Source organism: Triturus cristatus, chromosome 7 (assembly GCF_964204655.1).
Source record: "Triturus cristatus chromosome 7, aTriCri1.1, whole genome shotgun sequence".
NCBI classification, from domain to species: Eukaryota; Metazoa; Chordata; class Amphibia; order Caudata; family Salamandridae; genus Triturus; species Triturus cristatus.
The window spans coordinates 1,686,698,223-1,686,718,754 of record NC_140590.1 but is presented as its reverse complement, the minus strand read 5'-3'; the positions used below and the strand labels follow the sequence as shown (position 1 = coordinate 1,686,718,754).

The 20,532-nt window shown below is 46.8% G+C and overlaps 1 protein-coding gene across 5 annotated transcripts in view; it reads left to right on the top strand.

The window, feature by feature from the left end:
- Positions 1-20,532, top strand: part of ATN1 (atrophin 1) — a 206,966-nt gene that overhangs the window by 159,309 nt on the left and 27,125 nt on the right. The window lies entirely within an intron of this gene.

Here is a 20,532-nt window from a genome sequence, read left to right as displayed (position 1 = left end):
AAGTCTTTGAAAGTCACGAGGTAGGAGACTCCTCCTTAGGATCATTGTGCGCATGGGCATCGGCTCCATCCTCAGATTGTTTTTTTCCGCCATCGGGTTCGGATGTGTTTCTCGCGCTCCAGTTCGGAACCGTTACCGATTTCTGTTTCGACGCGCAATCCTTCACCCTTTCGACGGTATTGTCTTGATCGGCGCGCATCTCTACAAGTTTTCGATTCCGGTCATCGAAGAAGGCCTTCGGGCCGACCTGAGCCTTGGCATCTGGCTCATGGAAAGGACGCCTTTCAAAAAGTGCCCTCGATGTGGCTCGAAGTTTCCCCACACCGATCTGCATGAGGTGTGTAACCTCTGTCTCTCTCCCGAGCACGAGGCCAGAGACTGTCCGGCTTGTGCCTCCTTCCGCTCGAAGAAGACCATCTGGGATCGACGAGCTCGAAGGACCATGGCTCGCTCATCGAGTTTGATACCCGACATCTTCCAAGAGGGCGTTGATGTGCCAGAGGAGCGGGTCGAAGAAGGCCTCATCAGCACCTCCGAAGCCGATAACTTCGACGTCGAAGAAGTGACTCCAGCTCAACAGGTCGTAAGTAGAGACGTCGACCTCGACCCACTCCCTACAATAACAAAGACTTCGGTCACACCTTCACCTTCGGGATCAGGTGCACACAGACACACTGCTTCCCATGCCCCGGCGTCAGGCCCGGCAAAGAAGCCTGCCAAGCCTTCCGGCGACTCGGGCTCGAGTCTGCCTGCCACCGGCGCCAAAACCCAATCATCGGCACCAAAAAAAGAAGCCGAACCCATCCTTGGGACCGACCGCTACTTCCACCCCGAAGCCCTCGGCACCGAAGACACCAACCAGTGACTCCCCGGCACCGAAAAAACACTGGGAGCCGACGAAGAAGCCGCTCCCCAAAAGTTCGGACTCACACTCTTCGGAGCCGAAAAAACCATTGATACCGAAGAAGCACACAGAGACTGGTAAACCACACGGCTCGAAGCCCAAAACCGCTCCGCAGCCGGCGCCGAACAAGCCCTCGATGCCGACGCAGTCGACACCGAACACCCAACCTTCTTCATAAGAGCTTTTCCGACCAGACTCTCAACAAAAAACTCTTAACTAAAGACCCTAAAACTGGTCAATTGACTCCGAGTTCCAGAAAAAGAACACTGGACATGCCTGCACCAGCTCCACCACCTAAAAAGAGGGATATAGCCACATCACCTCTTAGGGTCCCTTCTCCACCTCCATCTCCTCCTCCACCTCCCCAACCTCGTTCTCCTACGCCATCCCATACACCAGTAGATGATGACGACACATATGATGACACAGGAGACAGTGACAACGACCTGCCACTAGATGACACCAGTCCACCAGGTTCCTCTGACCCCTGGAATGACTATAATATGCCTGATGTCCCTAATGTCCCGCAAGAGGACATCCACCCCTCTAGGCCTTCCCCACCAGAAGACACCATGGGTTTTAATCAGCTAATACACCAGGCTGCCCAGTACCACGGGGTCGACCTACATACATAACCGGTCGAAGAGGATTTTTTAATGGACATATCCACTTTACCCATGCTCAAAGGGGTTATTCAACATGCTACAGAAGTATTTAAGGACCCTGTCAGGGCTAGAGTCATCCATCCTAGAATTGAGAAAAAATACAAAGCTGCCCCTACAGACCCAGCTTACATTAAGCTTACATTAAGGGCCCTGTTCCATTAGACTCCATGGTGGTCTCAAATGCTAGGAAAAGGGCTAATTCGCAGACATCAGGTGAGGCAGCTCCGCCCGACAAAGAGTCTAAACTCCTGAACGCCTCTGGCAAAAGAACAGCGGCACAGGCAGCTAATATTTTGCGCATTGCAAATAGTCAAGCCCTATTAGCCAGATACAATAGGGCTCACTATGATGAGTTAGAGTCCCTACTCCAACACCTCCCGGACAAATACAAACATAAGGCCAACGACCTAATACAAGAGGGTAAAATTATCACCAACACCTCTATCCGGTGGGCTCTCGATGTGGCAGATACAGCATCCAGAGCAGTAAACACAAGCGTCCTTCACAGAGACGATGAAAAAGGACACAGACACAGCCAAATCAATGGGAGCCTTGCAATCGCAAGCTCCCAGACGTTCTTTTCGTCGCTCATCCTACAAGGGCAACTCCAGGGGATACTCGTCTGATACCCCATCCAACTCTTACAAGGCTCCCACCCAATCCACCTTCACCAGAGGTTATCAGTGAGGAGGATACAGAGGCAACAATATCAAGGGCAGATGAAAGACTAACACCACCCGCTCTGCCTCCACCCCTGCCCAATGACTTCCCTCCGCTTCCCCCGGACCATTCCACTCCTGTCGGGGGAGTACTACAGCAGTTCCTTCCTGTCTGGACCAACATCACCACAGACAGGTCGGTGCGATAAATAGTGCAATCAGGTTACTGTCTCAAACTTACCTCTACCCCCAAACATTCCTCCCAAACAGCGTCCAATGTCAGCAGAACATTTGTCACTCCTGAAAAAAGAGGTAGTTTCCTTACTACAAAAAAGTGCAATAGAACTAGTTCCCCTGCACCAACAAAACACAGGAGTTTACTCCCTGTATTTTCTCATACCAAAGAAAGACGGCTCTCTGAGACCTATTCTAGACCTCAGGCCACTAAACCTATACATACAATCGGACCCCTTCCACATGGTCACACTTCAGCAAGTCCTCCCTCTACTTTCACGGGGCGACTTCCTAGCCACCTTAGATCTCAAGGATGCCTATTTCCATGTTCCCATTCATGCTGCTCACAGAAAATATCTCAGGTTTGTAGTAGACGGGCAGCACTATCAATTCAAAGTACTCCCTTTCGGAGTCGCAACAGCACCACGGGTATTCACAAAGTGCCTAGCAGTAGTTGCAGCCCATCTAAGAAGACAACACATTCACGTCTTCCCATACCTCGAAGACTGGCTCATAAAAGCCAGCTCGTACACCCAGTGTGTTCATCACACTCACGCGACTATCCAATTACTCCACGACATGGGGTTCACAATAAACCACACCAAGTCTCATCTGTAACCCTCTCACACGCAACAGTACCTCGGCGCCACAATAGACTCCTCAAAAGCGCTAGCCTATCCCAGCCAGGATAGCAAACATTCTCGCTCTCCTACCCAAATTTCAGCCGCATCACTCTCTTCCAGCTTGAGGGTTCATGCAGCTCATAGGGATGATGGCCTCTTGCATATTCATAGTGCCTCATGCAAGACTCCAGATGCGTCCTCTCCAAGAGTGCTTAGCACGCCAATTGAACCAGGCTCAAGGTCAGCTAACAGATCTGGTGTTGGTAGACGATCACACTCCTCGCTCTCTGCAGTGGTGGAACACCAAAAACCTTTCCAAAGGGTGATCGTTCCTAGAGCCAGTTCCTCAGATTGTCATGACAGCGGACGCATCGCTCTCTGGCTTGTGAGCTCACCTATTACATCACACTATGCAAGGCAGGTGGACACCACAATAAAAGTTATTCCACATCAATCACCTGGAATTACTGGCCATATTCCTAGCCTTAAAAGCAATTCAAAAACAAATATCAGGCAAGACTGTCCTAGTCCGCACGGACAACACGACAGCCATGTACTACCTACAAAAACAAGGCAGGACACACTCTTTGCAGCTCTCTCAGCTAGTACAAAACGTATGGAGATGGGCTATACCTCAGAACATTTTTGTCCTAGCCCAACATGTCCCAGGAGTCCAAAAGACCATAGCCGATCTGTTAAGTCGTCAAACACAACAGATCCACGAGTGGGAACTCCATCCACGAGTTCTTCAACCATTCTTTCAAATGTGGGGGAAACCACAGATAGACCTCTTCGCCACCCATGAAAACGCCAAATGCCCAAGCTTTGCCGCCAGATACCCACACCCATTGTCCAAAGGCAATGCGGTATGAATGAACTGGTCAGGCAGATTTGCGTACGCCTTTCCACCTCTCCCACTTATACCACTGGTGGTGCGCAAACTATGGCAACACTCACTGACTCTCATTCTAGTTGCTCCAACTTGGGCCAGACAACCGTGGTACACCACGTTGCTGGAACTGTCAGTAGTTCCGCACCAAAGATTACACCTCTCACCACGCCTCTTAACCCAGAACCGTGGAGAGATCTGACACCCAGACCCAGCTCAGCTCAACCTTGCAATCTGGCTCCTGAAATCTTAGAATTTGGTTACCTTAACCTTCCTCCTGACTGTATGAACGTCATTAAGGAAGCTAGACGCCCTACCACTAGACCCTGCTATGCAGCCAAGGGGAAACAATTTGTGATATATTGTCATAACAATAGCATCAATCCCCTAGATGTGTCTATCCAACACATCATAACCTACCTACTACACCTACAAAGGTGCAACTTAGCCTATACGTCTATTAGGCTACACCTTGGTGCCATAGCAACATATCTACAAAATAGACAGCATTTATCACTGTTCATCAAAGCCTTTATGCAAGAACTCAAAAGGATAATTCCTCCCCGAGTTCCACCCTCACCTGTGTGGAATTTAAATATCGTTCTCACAAGACTTATGGGACCTCCCTTTGAACCTCTACATAAATGTTAGCTACAATTCTTTACATGGAAGGTTGCTTTCTAGTGGCCATAACTTCTCTAAGAAGAGTTAGTGAGCTACAAGCCCAAACTATTAAGGAACCATTCTTACAAATCCATCACAATAAGGTTGTTCTCTGAACTAATCCTAAATTCCTCCCTAAAGTAATTTCTTCCTTCCACCTTAATCAATCTGTGGAGTTGCCCATATTATTCTCGCAACCACACACAGCCGCAGAAAGAGCTCTTCATACTTTAGATGTTAAAAGAGCATTGCTCTATTACATTGAAAGAACACAATCTTTTCGAAAAACCAAACAACTTTTCGTTTCTTTCTCACCACCACACAAAGGAAATCCCATATCAAAGTCCGGGATAGACAGATGGACTGTTAAATGCATACAAATTTGCTACCACAAAGCAAAACGTACTTTAACTGTTCCTCCTAGAGCCCACTTTATAATAAAAATAGGGGCTTCTATGGCATTTTTAGGGAACATTCCATTAGATGACATCTGCAAAGCAGCTACATGGTCTACACCGCACACATTCACAAAACACTTTTGTGTAGATGTGCAATCAAAACAACAAGCTAGTGTGGTCCAAGCTGTACTCAAAACCCCATTTCAGACTACTGCAACAGATGCTGGTGGCCGCCGCTAAGGAATGGGACTGCTGTACAATCTATGCATAGTGTGTAATCTGCAGCTCATATGCCTCGAACGGAATATGCTACTTACCAGTATGCATCTGTTCTTGGCATGTAGAGCTGCAGATCTACACACGCCCACCCGCCTCCCCGGCTTCCTTTATCTGTTCTAGTATTATCCTATTTAGATACAGCATACAAGGGCATCTTCCTGTTTCTTACAAAGCTCCATCATTTACCTGCTGGCGAAAAACAATCTGAGAATGGAGCCGATGCCCATGCGCACTATGTTCCTAAGGAGGAGTCACCTACCTCGTGACTTCCAAAGACTTTCCATGACAAAAACAAGTGCAAACATCCGGACCCAACACCAGATGGCGATCTATGCATAGTGTGTAGATCTGCAGCTCTACATGCCAAGAACAGATGCATACTGGTAAGTAGCATATTCCTCAGTGAGGTACCTCAGTTTCTGAAAGACTAGTGTTTAGTAGGTCTTTGTGAAACACAACATATTCACTTTGCATATATTTTTTCCCACCTCTTTCTAGTCAACTACAATATCTTATGTCGACCATTAGGAAAGGAGCGCCCCAACGGATATGTCTTCTGTGAGTTAATTGAAGATTTTAGAGTTAGTTGCTGCTGAAGCCGCAGAATTCCTTTACTATGGCTCAAGTACAGTTCTAGGCTGTTAACAGATTAATGAGGACATTGCATGGCAGCGAGCCTGGGTGTATCAACTGATTCTTGTTAGATGTTATGTTTTTCTCAGGCTCGATGCTGCACATTGGTAACCATGTTAGGACTCCTTCTAGCTTTACAAGGTACTAGAACTTTCAAATGCTTTTCTGCCCTTACCCTAACAACTGTAACCCAGTCACCCGGGGAAGGGGGGGGGGCGGGGATCTCAGGCGTGGTGATTGGGTGAAAGTGAGCCAGAGTGCTTGATGGAATTAGGAGTTCAGATATGATACAGTATCCCACACCAAGGGACTGCCCCACCCTGTGGACATGGCCCTCCACAACCCCCAATCAACACTGTCTTTGCATCCTTCCTCCAAACGGCCCTACTTCCCTTCGCTGTATTCTTCCCCATCATCCTCCAAGTCCCTTGGTCACTCTTCTCAGCCTCTTTCCGGTCTGTGCCTCTCTTTACCTAGTTCCCTGTCTGTCCTTCTTCGCCTTACTCCAACCCCACGTCTATTCCTTCTTTCTGGGTGTTATTCCTTCACCTTGCTCTGCTCTGAGTTCATTTCTTCTCTTTGTGCGGAACACGGAGAAGTGTGTAAAGAAAGAGTGTGGGAGGAAAAATATGTAGAGATGTGGTGCTGGCACTTTTTGGTGGCACTCAAGAGGTGGAGGATATCCAGTAGCAGATGTTTTTTTTGCTGCATGAAGTCTCTTGTAGATTGACAGGTTTGCATTATTCTACCATCTAGTGGTTGGGCCTGGAGCCTTGTAGTATAAAACTTATTTCTGTGTTTGGTAGGTTTCGACTTAAACCCCCCTCCCCAAAAACAAGCAGTAATTGCCGAGAGTCTCCCTTGCTCAGAATGCTCTACAAGTGTCAAAATATGGGTGAAAATATCACAATTTCTTCAGTGTTCTGTGACAGAATTCTCCCGAAAGTCCCGCAAATGGTAAAAGTCCCAACATTCCTACACATCTACAGATAAAAGCAGTACCCAGTGTGTGTTGGTGGACCTATTCCAAAGGCCAGGAATGACCTAAAAATCTGAGTGTATCAAGATTACATTGATACTTCTCTGGCTTCATACAATCACAATTTTGGATTGTTCATGTCCGTTATGATAAACCCACACACACATCTGAGATACAATGTTTGAGGGAACCCTTAGAAGAGTGGCACCCAGGACTCCCCCAGATAGTTTTCTAAAATGTCTTGGTTGTGTGGGTTTCCCCAGGTTCTGGCCAACCCCGGTCCCTCATACAGCCATTACCCACATTCCACAAAGAACCTTCATTTAAAGCTTCCTTCTTGCACTTTCTACAGTCATGTTTTAGAAGCATTTCCTTTCTTGACCGATAGGCATACCCACGACTTGTGAGCTACCGTTTTATTCAGAAGTTTGGGAACGTTGCTGGTTTGACACTTGTTGATATTTTTTGAGTTTCTCTCTAGTTTTAGCTTCCTTTCGTAAGTTAGTGTCCACAAAAACCTCTTTGCAAAAAACCTTCTCAGCTTAAATAGTTGCATGAGTCAGTTAAATTGATCACTGATTAAATGTGGAGTGATTGATTTTTTTTATTCAAATTGTCAATTTACAGATCTTGAGAGCAGACCTATCATCAGAGCTATGTATTTCTTTGGGCATTTCAGGCAGGTTTGCCCAGAGCTAAGCGAAAACCATTGCCACGTTGTTAATTGTGGCATGGGCTGCATCAAGTAGGATAAGAAAAAAACTATATGTTCGAGGCATATGAGCTGCAGATAACACACTTTTGCATAGATCGCCATCTGGTGTTGGGCCCGGATGTTTGCAGTTTGTTTTTCCTCTTGGAAAGTCTTTGGAAGTCACGAGGTCGGTGACTCCTCCTTTGGATCGTATTGCGCATGGGCTTCGGCTCCATCCTCAGATTGTTTTTTTCCGCCATCGGGCTCGGATGTGATCTTCGCGCTCTGGTTCCGAACAGCTTCCAGATCGACGCGCAATCCTCACCCCAATCGCTGTATTGTTTCAATCACGATCTCTTCAATCAACGCGCCTTCTCATCGACACAAACCTTCGGTTCCAGTCGTCGACGGCGGCCTTCGGGCCTACCCAGGCTCCGGTCCCGGCTCATGGAAAGAACTCCATTTAAAAAGTGCCCTCAATGTGGGTCCGAATTTCCCCACACCGATCTTCATGAGGTATGCAACCTTTGCCTCTCCCCGGAACACGAGGCTCGAGACTGTCCGGCTTGTAAGTCTTTCCGATCCAAAAAGACTATTCGGGACCGAAGAGCCAGAAGGAACATGGCACACTCCTCGACGTCCATTCCAGTCGACAACTTCGGAGACGACATCGACGATCCGGAACATCATCGTACCGAAGAGGACCTCGTCAGCGCTTCCGAGGCCGACGGGTCAGATGTGGAGGACAGCACCCCGGCGCAGAGGGTCGTGAGTACCAATCTACCCCCTCACACACCCGCACCGACACCCAAAAAGGCTTCGGTCACGCCTTCGCCTCTGGGCCTAGGTAAGACCAGAGACACTGCTTCACACACCCCACCTTCAGGCCTGGTGAAGAAGCCAAGTAAGCCTTCCGGCGGCTCGGGCTCGAGCTAGCCTGCCAGCGGTGCCGAGAAACACACTTCGGCACCGAAAAAGAAGACGGCCTCCACCTTGACACCGAGCTCCGCACCAAAACCCTCGGGGTCGAAACCCAGCCATTCGGCACCGACGCCATCTTCGGTGCCGACCAAACCACACAAGGCCACCGACACTTCCAAGCAGAAGCACATCTTGACGCCGACCAAGAGACCGGAGGGTCCCAAGCCGGGTTCTAAACATCAAACCGGCACGGAAAAACCTAAAAAATCATCGGCCGACGGACCAAATTACCTCACCAGAGTTATTTACACCGGATCCCTTGCAAAAAACTCTTACCAAGGATCCAAAAACTGGACATTTGACGCTCTCTACTAAGAAGAGACGTTTGGAGAAGCCTGCTCCACCTCCAAAGAGGAAGGACTCTGCTACCTCTCCATTCAGAATACCTTCCCCTCCTCCTTCCCCACCTCCACCCCCTCCACCCTCTCCACCCCATCGTTCTCCTACTCTGTCTCCAGACGATGATGATCATGGGGACCCATATTATGATACAGGGGATGTGCCACAAGACCCCACCCCTACAGGATCTCCAGATCCATGGGACGATTACCATATACCAGATATCCCCAACGTCCCACAAGACGATATTTAACCTTCTAGACCATCTCCACCTGAAGATTCACTAGGGTTTAACCATCTTCTGCAAAGAGCAGCACATTATCATAGGGTGGACATGCATGATGACCCTGTGGAGGAAGATTTCCTTCTAGACACATTCGATACTACACAGAGGTCCACCTCCATACTGCCCATGCTCAAAGTGGTGGTAAAGCATGCGGCAGAAGTTTTTAAAGACCCAGTTAGAGCCAGGGTCCTTAACCCACGTATCGAAAAGAAGTACAAATCTGCTCCCTCAGATCCCTCTTACATTAGAGGACCAGAGCCACTAGATTCCTTAGTGGTCTCTACGGCACGTAAAAGGGCAAACTCACAAGCGTCAGGCGATGCACCACCACCTGACAAGGAATCAAAACTGCTAGATGCTTCAGGCAAACGCACAGCATCCCAGGCCGCCAACATATGGCGTATAGCAAACACTCAGGCACTGCTGGCCAGATATGACAGGGCTCATTATGACGAATTAGAGAGCATAATGCAACATCTCCCTGAAAAATATAAAAGTAATGCCAACGAGTTGATTCAAGAGGGTAAAACAATCACAAACACCTCTATACGCTGTGCTCTAGACGCAGCAGACACAGCCTCCAGGGCCATTAACACCAGCGTCCTTCTCCGTGGTCATGCTTGGTTAAGGGGTATCTGGGTTTAAACCAGAAGTACAAGCCTCTATCCTTCACCATCCCTTTGACCAGGAACATCTATTCGGGCCAAAGGTGGATGAGGCCTTAGAAAAGATGAAAAAGGACATGGATACAGCAAAATCCATGGGGGCCGTACAGTCTCACCCGCCCAGACGCTCCTTTCGCCGCTCATCCTTTCGGAGTGCATCCAGAGGCTACTCCTCAGACACAGCATCCATATCGTACAAGTCCCCTACTCAGACCACCTTTACAAAAGGTTACCAAAGAGGCGGCTACAGGGGTAACAACAACAAGGGCAGAGGCAAAACAAACAACGCCCGTTCTGCCACACCTACTACCCAATGACTCCCCCCCCCCCCCTGCTCCGCCCAGACAATTCCACTCCAGTCGGTGGCAGACTCACAAATTTCCTTCATGTCTGGGAGACCATCACCTCAGACAAATGGGTGACCCAAATAATTCGGTCAGGATACTGCCTGGAATTAACATCTTCCCCCCCAAACAACCAGGCAACGCCCAATGTCACAAGAACATTCCACATTGCTAAAGCAGGAGGTAATCTCCCTCCTACAAAAACAGGCAATAGAACACGTTCCTGTCAATCAACATAATTTGGGGGTTTACTCCCTATATTTTCTAAAATGCCAAAAAGGGACGAGACTCTACGACCTATTCTAGATCTCTGGCCCCTAAACACATACATACACTCAGACCATTTTCACATGGTAACGCTTCAGCAGGTACTTCCGCTCCTCTCCCAGAACAACTTTCTCACCACACTGGACTTGAAAGACGCATACTTCCACATTCCAGTACACCATGCTCACAGAAAGTACCTCAGATTTGTAGTGGACGGACAACACTACCAATTCAAAGTGCTCCCGTTCGGAGTCACAACAGCACCACGGGTATTCACCAAGTGCCTAGCGGTGGTGGCGGCACACCTCAGAAGACAGTACATTCACGTCTTCCCATACTTGGACGATTGGCTGATAAAAGCCACTTCATACAACCAATGTGTACACCACACCGCCACCACAATCCAACTACTTCACCAACTAGGCTTCACGGTGAACCACCAAAAGTTCACCATCCCACATAAAACAATACCTCGGTGCCACCATAGACACCTCAAAAGCAATAGCCTACCCCAATCCGGCCAGGATTGCAAGCATTCAGGCTTTGCGACAAAAATTCGTACTTCAACACTCCCTTCCAGCACGAGTGTTTATGCAACTGATAGGGATGATGGCCTCTTGCATTTTCATAGTGTCTCACGCAAGACTCCAGATGCGTCCACTCCAAGAGTGCTTAGCGCGCCAATGGAACCAGGCTCAGGGGCAACTGACAGATCTGGTGTTGGTAGACGGTCGCACCCATCGCTCTCTGCAGTGGTGGAACACCACAAACCTTTCCAAAGGTCGACCGTTCCTGGACCCGGTTCCCCAAATAATACTAACAACGGACGCATCGCTCTCCGGCTGGGGAACTCATCTATTACACCTCACAGTGCAGGGCACATGGACGCCGCAACAAAAGTTACTCCATATCAACCATCTGGAGTTACTAGCAATCTTTCTAGCCCTGAAATCCTTTCAACCACGGATTTCAGGCAAGGCAGTCCTCATTCGCACAGACAACATGACAGCCATGTATTATATTCAAAAACAAGGCGGCACACACTCTCCACAGCTCTCTCAATTAGCACAGAGCATATGGAGATGGGTAATTCCCCACAAAATCTTTCTCCTAGCTCAACAAGTCCCAGGAGTCCAAATCACCATGGCAGATCTGCTCAGCAGACAGACACAACAGATCCACGAGTGGGAACTTCACCCACAGGTTCTTCATCCGTTCTTTCAAATGTGGGCGCATCCACAGATAGACCTCTTCGCCACCCACAAAAACACAAAATGCCCAAGCTTCACCGCCAGATACCCACACTCATTGTCCAAAGGAAATGCGATATGGATTAACTGGTCAGGCAAATTTGCGTACGCTTTTCCGCCTCTCCCACTCATTCCATTAGTGGTGCGAAAGCTACAACAGCACTCCCTCACACTGATCCTAGTAGCTCCAACGTGGGCCAGACAACCGTGATACACCACGCTGCTGGAACTCTCGGTAGTACCACACCAAAAGCTACACCTCTCACCATGCCTCCTAACCCAGAACCATGGAGAGATCAGGCACCCAGACCCAGCTCAGCTCAACCTTGCGATCTGGCTCTTGAAATCCTAGAATTCGGGTACCTAAACCTTCCCCCTGACTGTATGAACGTCATCAGAGAAGCTAGACGCCCTACCACTAGAGCCTGCTACGCTGCCAAGTGGAAAAGATTTGTTGTTTATTGCCATAACAACACAATCAATCCTCTAGACGTGTCTATACAACACATCATATGCTACTTACTCCACCTACAAAGGTGTAATCTAGCCTATACTTCCATTCGGCTACACCTCGCAGCAATTGCAGCTTACTTACAAAACAGGCAGCACCTATCACTTTTCAGAGTACCTGCCATTAAAGCCTTCATGGAAGGCCTCAAAAGAATAATTCCCCCCCGAGTACCACCCTCACCTGTGTGGAACTTAAATATCGTTCTCACAAGGCTGATGGGGCCTGCCTTCGAACCTTTGCATAAATGCGAACTGCAATTCTTCACATGGAAAACAGCTTTCCTTGTATCCATCACTTCCCTTAGAAGGGTCAGTGAGATACAAGCACTTACCATACAAGAACCTTTTCTTCAAATGCACCAGAACAAGGTTGTTCTCCGTACCAACCCAAAATTCCTACCTAAAGTCATTTCCCCTTTTCACCTAAACCAATCTGTAGAATTACCAATATTTTTCTCGCAACCTCAGACCGTTGCGGAAAGGGCTCTGCACACGCTAGATGTCAAACGAGCCTTACTTTACTAAATCCAAAGAACACAACCTTTCAGAAAGACCAAACAACTGTTTCTCTTTTTCTCCACCACACAAGGGCAACCCCATCTCAAAATCAGGGATAGCTAGGTGGATTGTAAAATGCATCCAGATTTGCTACCACAAAGCAAAACGAACGCTTTCCGTTCCCCCTAAAGCCCATTCTACACGGAAGATAGGGGCTTCCATGGCTTTTCTAGGGAACATCCCACTAGATGATATCTGCAAAGCAGCTACATGGTCAACACCGCACACTTTCACTAAACACTATTGTGTAGATGTGCAAACCAAGCAAAAAGCTAGTGTGGGCCAGGCTGTACTAAAAACACTATTTCAAACCACTGCAACAGATACCGGTGGTCGCCGCTAAGGTTGGGAACTGCTATATAGTCTATGCAAAAGTGTGTAATCTGCAACTCATATGCCTCGAATGGAATATGCTACTTACCAGTATGCATCTGTTCTTGGCATGTAGAGCTGCAGATCTACACACGCCCACCCGCCTCCCCGGCTACCTTTATCTGTTCCAGTTTATCTTATTTAGATAGTACACACATGGGCATCTTCACTGTTACTACTACGCTCCATCTTTCCCTGCTGGCGAAAAACAATCTGAGGATGGAGCCGAAGCCCATGCGCAATACGATCCAAAGGAGGAGTCACCGACCTCGTGACTTCCAAAGACTTTCCAAGAGGAAAAACAAACTGCAAACATCCGGACCCAACACCAGATGGCGATCTATGCAAAAGTGTGTAGATCTGCAGCTCTACATGCCAAGAACAGATGCATACTGGTAAGTAGCATATTCCTTATCTCTAACCTGCGGCACAGAACTGTGTGTCTGTGCCTCAGAAAGGAGCCAGGTGCTGTTTGGATATTTTCTTATGCTAAGAAAAAAATCTTAATAGCGTTTGTCTTCTTGTCAAAGATTAGATTCTAAGGAGGTCTGTTAAGGCCTCTTCTTAGAGAAAATGGTGACTTCTCCCAGTAGCCATGGGGCTCATTTGTGCAGAACTGTATACATAAAAGTTGTCCTTTGTCTGTTTAAGATCATCCCAGTTGTGTGGGAAAAACCACAAGGGTCTAAAAAACTCATAGGCAATCTTATATCTCTTGATTCTAGTTGAAGATTAATACTGAATTTGTTAGCCGACCGCCAAATACGCTTGCATCAGGGAAGAAAAAACAGTCACCGATAACACGAAGAGTTAAAATTCAGTTGAAGTACCAACTGCTAGAAGCAAATTTCTGGGACAAAAATACTAGGAAAGGATCAAAGAATGTAACGGAAGATGAGGCAACAAACGTTTTGTGGAACTGACATCATATAAAAAACTCCTTGGATTCGCAACCTAATGGACAGAACTCCATTTTGGATAGGACAGCTTATAATGCTTGTACACCTTCCTTTCCTCAAACTCCTGTTGTTTGTTTGGTTGCACAGAATTCTGCAGGCCTACCACCACCCGGGTGACTGAGCACAGGGACACAAGTGTAGGAAGCAAGGATGCCTAACCGTGCACTGAGCACGGTTTTTAAGCGTGTCGAGCACTTCTTCTTCCTCTCCTAAATACATGTAGTCTCTGGTAACATGTTGTCACTGCTCTCGGCACAGATGTAAAACTCTTTCTTGGGGCACATATTTGTGTGTCTGTACCCTAGAAAAGAACCACATGACTACTGACTCTCTTGATAGCCTACAGAAATTTTGAAACAGTTTCTTGCTGGGGTACAGACAGACTGATCGTTTTTCTCACAATATTTCGCTCTCCATGAAAAGCATTGTGAGAGGAAGGAGCTGTGTGTTTATACCTAAGCAACGAGCCAGACGTTGTTTGTATTTTTTTCTTTAAGGCAAAAAAAAGAATCGGTGCATAACTCCTTGCTGTAACACAGAATCGTGGACACCTGCCTTTCAATGTAAAAAAATTACTAAGAAAGCAGACTCCACCTAGGAGGAACTGGTAATCAAGAGCAATTTTATACAGGACTACCAGTCAAGCTCTTATCCACATCCTGAAAACATGTATGGCCTTCTCCGACACAGCCCTTCAATGGTTCAGCTCCTAACTCACCATCACAAAAACAACCAAAAGCCAAAGAAGACTGACTCTAAAAACAACGAGTGACACAGTGATGTGCACCCATAATAGAAGTTCACCGATCTTAAACCCAAAGTACTCCAGGACAAAATACTTACATTTAACAGCAACTTTCCTTAACTGAGTCCCACAGTTAACGTTGCTGTGCACCCTCCTCCCACTTCCCAGCAACACTAAGGTTGTTTTGCACATTACTATATTACCACATAGGATTCTCCTTGATAACCTTACATACCCATTCATCAAAAAACACAATATCATTAACTTCATCCATCATTTGATTGCCAAAACAGAAACCAGCCTGTATTGCGTCACTACACAATGACACCACTCAAGTTAAATACTGCCCTACCTTGGAACCTCATAGCCTTGTTTAGTACTTCTACTACCTTCACAAGACTAGGTTGATTTCCCTTTCCTAAAACTCCCTAGGCATTTTAATTTGAACCAGCTGCCCAACACTAATCAACAGTCATTTACGCCTTCCTATCCACATGTCCCACCTACATTTACTAACTTTTACTCTTTGATTAACCTCATTACAATCACGAACACCATCCTTCCTGCAATTCTGGTTTAACCACCAATGAGAGTGTTTCAATCATGGTTTGCGATCCCTCAACAATTCAAAAGGAAGAACACCAGTCAACGAATTATGTGTAAAGTGTGACGCTTGCAGTTCTTTCCTCCAACCAGTGTCCCCTTTGACAACTAATTGTATAGATTCCTTTACAGCTCTATTGAAACTTTCCATTTAGCAATTCACCTATGTATGGTAGAACAAAATTCTTTAGCGAACAAAACCACACAAGTTAAAAAATTTCTCCAACAACTAACACAAACTGCGGACGTATCTCAGAGATGATAAACCCCAGTAATCTCTCTCTACAAAAAAATCTTCCAAAACCTCTATTACAACATGAAACGTAAACCTTTCAGTCGTTCTTATTTCAGGCCACCCGGAATAGTAATCTGTCAGAACTCACTCCTCATACCACTAGAGAAAAGGCCTAGAATATCTAGCCCCAACGTCTACCATGGACAGACGAAAAATCAACAAGAAGTGAAGACACAATGCTACTTCTATGTAATGCACACTCATATACACACAAATATCAACCAAGCCTGTCCGCTAGTAATACTTTCCGATTCTCCCCTTGGTACTTGACATTCTAAAATGTTCTTCACGAACATCATACAGAATCTTTTGCCCTAACCCAAAAAGTGAAGCTGTTTTGTTGCCTCTCGCCACGGTTTCCCCCTTGACAGCCAACTCCTCGTGAACCTTTCACAAATCCTACACATCTCCATCCAGTTTATGTTCTTCTGGCCAAGCTTCATGTCCATACTTAATTCCCAGTTTCAGTGCCACATCAGCATCTATTTCACAACTGCATTCCTCCTTGGTCAATTAGTCAAGACATAAAAGACCCATCATTAACATATGTCGCAGTTTATGCACCTCACGTTCTTCCTCATCAGCCTTTTCCACACCATTGAGTAATGGTGCCAAGACATGCAATCAGCATGAACATTGAGTTTGTCTGATACATATTGCATTTTGTTTTTAAATGACTGTAGTTTTGCAACCAGTCTGGCTAGCCCTGCAGTCAGCACTCTTCCCAAGGAGAGAACGTATCAAACGTTTGTGATCTTTCTAATGTGATCCTTGTTCCCCACAAAAATGTCCTATGATGCTCAGCTGCCTAACCCACATGCAAGAACTTCCTTTTCCATCACAGAATAATCCTATCCGCTTTCTGCTGTGCCTTTGGTCAATAGAACACAAACTACTTTCTACTTCCATCATGCTCAATTACAGGCCCTCATCACAGTCACTGGCATCTACCACAGCTATACACCCTCATCTACCTCAAATGATTTCAGACCTAGTGCTTGTACAATATTATTTATGAGAGATATAAGTGCCTCCATCTGAGCAAGAGTCATTCGGTTTTTGGGTTCTTCTTTAAGAATCATCTCAAAGGGTCCTCCTTGCTAGCAAAAATAGTAAGTGCTTTTCCCCTCTAACACCTTCAAATCATTCCTCAAATTAACGTCATATTCTTGTTGAGCCCTTCCGTTAACCAGAATGTCAGCTTGGAATGTGATGGCTTCAGAAACCTCTTCCAGTGTATCCTGCATGACTCTCTGAAACATAGAGGCAGCACTAGCAGGCACACATGACATTGTTTTGAACTGAAACAGACCCTCTCTTGTGATAAAAGGCGATGAGTGCTTAGAACTTTACTTGAGAGCCACTTGGATGATTAGCACTGGTTAGGTCAAGAATAGAGACTATTTCCCCACCATGTTAATTCACCCATTTATCGTTGTTTAAACTTTGAAGGTCAATGCATAGTCTCAGTCCTTCCAAATATTTAAACATTATCTCTCTGGGTGAAAACCATGCTGATGATTCCACTGACTCCATAATGTCTTTGTTACCGAATACTTTCGAGATATCCTTCTACTTCCCCCAATATGGTAATGGAACTTTTCTTGTCCAGTGTCTAAATGGAATGACGTCGTCCATCTGTATAATATGATAGATGATTCCTTCATGTTTGCCACAGCTGCTACTGATCAAATAACTAAATTCCTTACTCAACTCCGACACACACCTCACAGCTTCATCAGTTTCGAAAAAAACCTTTGCATCAATCCATTACCCTCACCATTCAGCTGAACTGTAATCTCATCTAGATACACCACATAAACTGGAAGATTCACTCTTGGATCCAACCTAATTCCCATCACCTCTTGGTGAGGTCAACCCAAAATGTAATCCCCTTTTTCTGAAACCTGCATCTTCCCACATGGTCTTTTCCGTTCAAAATCCATCTCAATGCAAAAATATCGTTAAATGTTTATCTTTTGTCCTGTTCCCACCAGGTTGTATGCCACTGCTCAAATGATTTCTCTTCCCTCTATAGTTTGTGTACCACATTTTTGCCTAAAATGGCATGCTGTGTGTATGAATCTACCATTGATTCAACGTCAAACGTGTCCATGTAAATGTTACACTTACGTCGACCCTTGCATCTACCCCCTTCAAGTGACACACATGACGTACTTCGGGACTGCAATCACAGGCTGCCCCTAAGATTCATCCACAATTGTATTTACATTGCTCCCTGTAACACACTGACACACTGTGGCATAATATCCCTTTTTGTCAGACTTGGTGCCAAGTTTAGCAAAAGCAAGACACAACGTTGAGCTACCCAAAGGTCCAAAACTTTCACATCTATAATTTTGTTCCATGAACCCTCGTGTTCATACCATGTGTTGCTATTCATTCTCCGATTAGGCAGCGTTCCTGGCTATATGTCTCTAGCATTAAGCCAGAATTTAAACAACATTTGCTTAACTTGCCGTCGGCAAACATCTCTTTGGACCTCATGTTGACCAAATGTTGGAGAAGTTAAAAAGCTACAGACACAGGAAAAGCCATGGCTGCTATTCAACAGCAGCACCAAGGGGCTCCTTTCGGAGACATCAGTATTGAGAAGGTGCTAAAGCCAACCCTCCAGGCACCCCTTCTTCCTACCAGAAGTAGTAACATAGCCTACAGCAACAGACATCAAGGATATATATTCTACAGGGTCATATAGAAACACCAATGGCAGAGGTAGGAGTAACTGAGAAAGGAGCCTCTCCTAACAAACTGTGAATCCCCTCAACTTCTGCCCATATTGTCTAACACCTGTTGAGGCGGGCTTCAGGATTTCCTAGCCTGTTGGCAGGAAATTGCAACAGGCAGTAGGGTACTAGGCACAGTTCAACATGGATATTGCTTAGAATTAATGTCAATGCCGCCAGAGTTACGCCAACGCAAACACACACTAAGCAGCGACTACCGACGTCTGCTACAGGAAGAGGTTAAAATGCTCGTTCAAATGGGCTCTATCGAGCTGGTAGCCCACAATCAGCAGGGTAAGGGAACCTTCTCACTATACTTCTTCATATCAAAAAAGGACAGTTCGCCCAGACCATCCTGGCCCTCAGAACACTCAATTGATACATCATGTCAGAATACTTTCACATGGAATGATTACAGGATGTTATACCCAGTGCTTGAAATGAAAAAATAGAACTGCAGGTACTCTGTACAAAAGTACCTGCTTGTTTCTGAGAAGTGCCAGTACTCTCCCTCTTAAAATAAAAAAGTGTCGGTACTCCGTACCGGACAGTACCGGCCCATTCAAAGGACTGGTTATACCTCTATTTCAACAATGCGACTACATGGCTGCATTAGATCTCAATGCACACTTCCGCATTCCACATTCTACTTCCACATTCCCATTCATTCCGCCCATCAACACTACCTCAAGTGGCAAGCATTACCAGTTCAAAGTACTTCTAATTCATTGTCACCACTGCTCCAAAAGTATTCACCAAATGCCTGCTGTGGTCGCGCCACACCTAACAAGAGAGGGAATTCATATGTTCGAGGCATATGAGCTGCAGATTATACACTGTGCATAGATCGCCATCTGGTGTTGGGCCCGGATGTTTGCAGTTTGTTTTTCTTCTTGGACAGTCTTTGGAAGTCACGAGTTCGGTGACTCCTCCTTCGGTCCGTACTGCGCATGGGCTTCGGCTCCATCCTCAGATTGTTTTTTTCCGCCATCGGGCTCGGATGTAATACTTCGTGCTCCGGCTTCGAACCTTTCCAGTTCGACCTTCGACGAAAAATCCTCGTCCATCGAGATTTTTTAGACGAAATCGACTTCTTCATCTCTCTCTTCGGCACTTCTTCGATTCCAGGCATCGGCAGCGGCCTTCGGGCCTATCTTGACTCCGGTCTCGGCCGATGGAAAGGACTCCCTTCAAGAAGTGCCCAAAATGTGGGTCTAAATTTCCCCACACCGACCTCCATCAGGTGTGCAACCTCTGCCTCTCTCCCGAACACGAGGCCCGAGACTGCCCCGCCTGCAAGTCTTTTCGTTCGAAAAAGACTATTCGGGATCGACGAGCTCGACGCACCATGGCACACTCATCGACCTCGGCTCCACCTGACATCTTCGGAGAAGACACTGGAGCTTCAGGACAGCAGCACACCGAGCTGGAGGACGACGTCGTCAGCGCTTCCGAGGCCGACGACTCCGACGTGGAGGAGATCTCACCGGCGCAGAGGGTCGTGAGTACTCTACCCCCTCCCACTCCCCCGCCCATACCGAAAGAGGCTCCGGTTACCCCTTCGCATCCGGGCCTAGGGAAAACCAACCATACTGCTTCCATCACCCCACCTTCATTCAGAGTACCCTCCCCACCACCTCCACCTCCTCCTCCTCCACCCCCTCCATCTCCGCCCCCACCTTCTCCACCCGTGCCTCATCGGTCTCCAACCCCGTCTCCAGACCCTGATGACCACGGAGATCCATTCTATGATCCCACAGATGCCCCGCAGGACCCCACTCCTCTGGGAACACCTGACCCATGGGAGGATTATCACAATCCCGATGTCCCAGATGTGCCTCAGGATGATCTCTATCCATCCAGGCCGTCTCCACCAGAGGACTCCCTGGGGTTCCACCACCTCTTACAACGGGCGGCACATTGTCATGGGGTGGAGTTACACAGTGATCCAGTTGAGGAAGACTTCCTACTTGACACATTTGACATAGCAG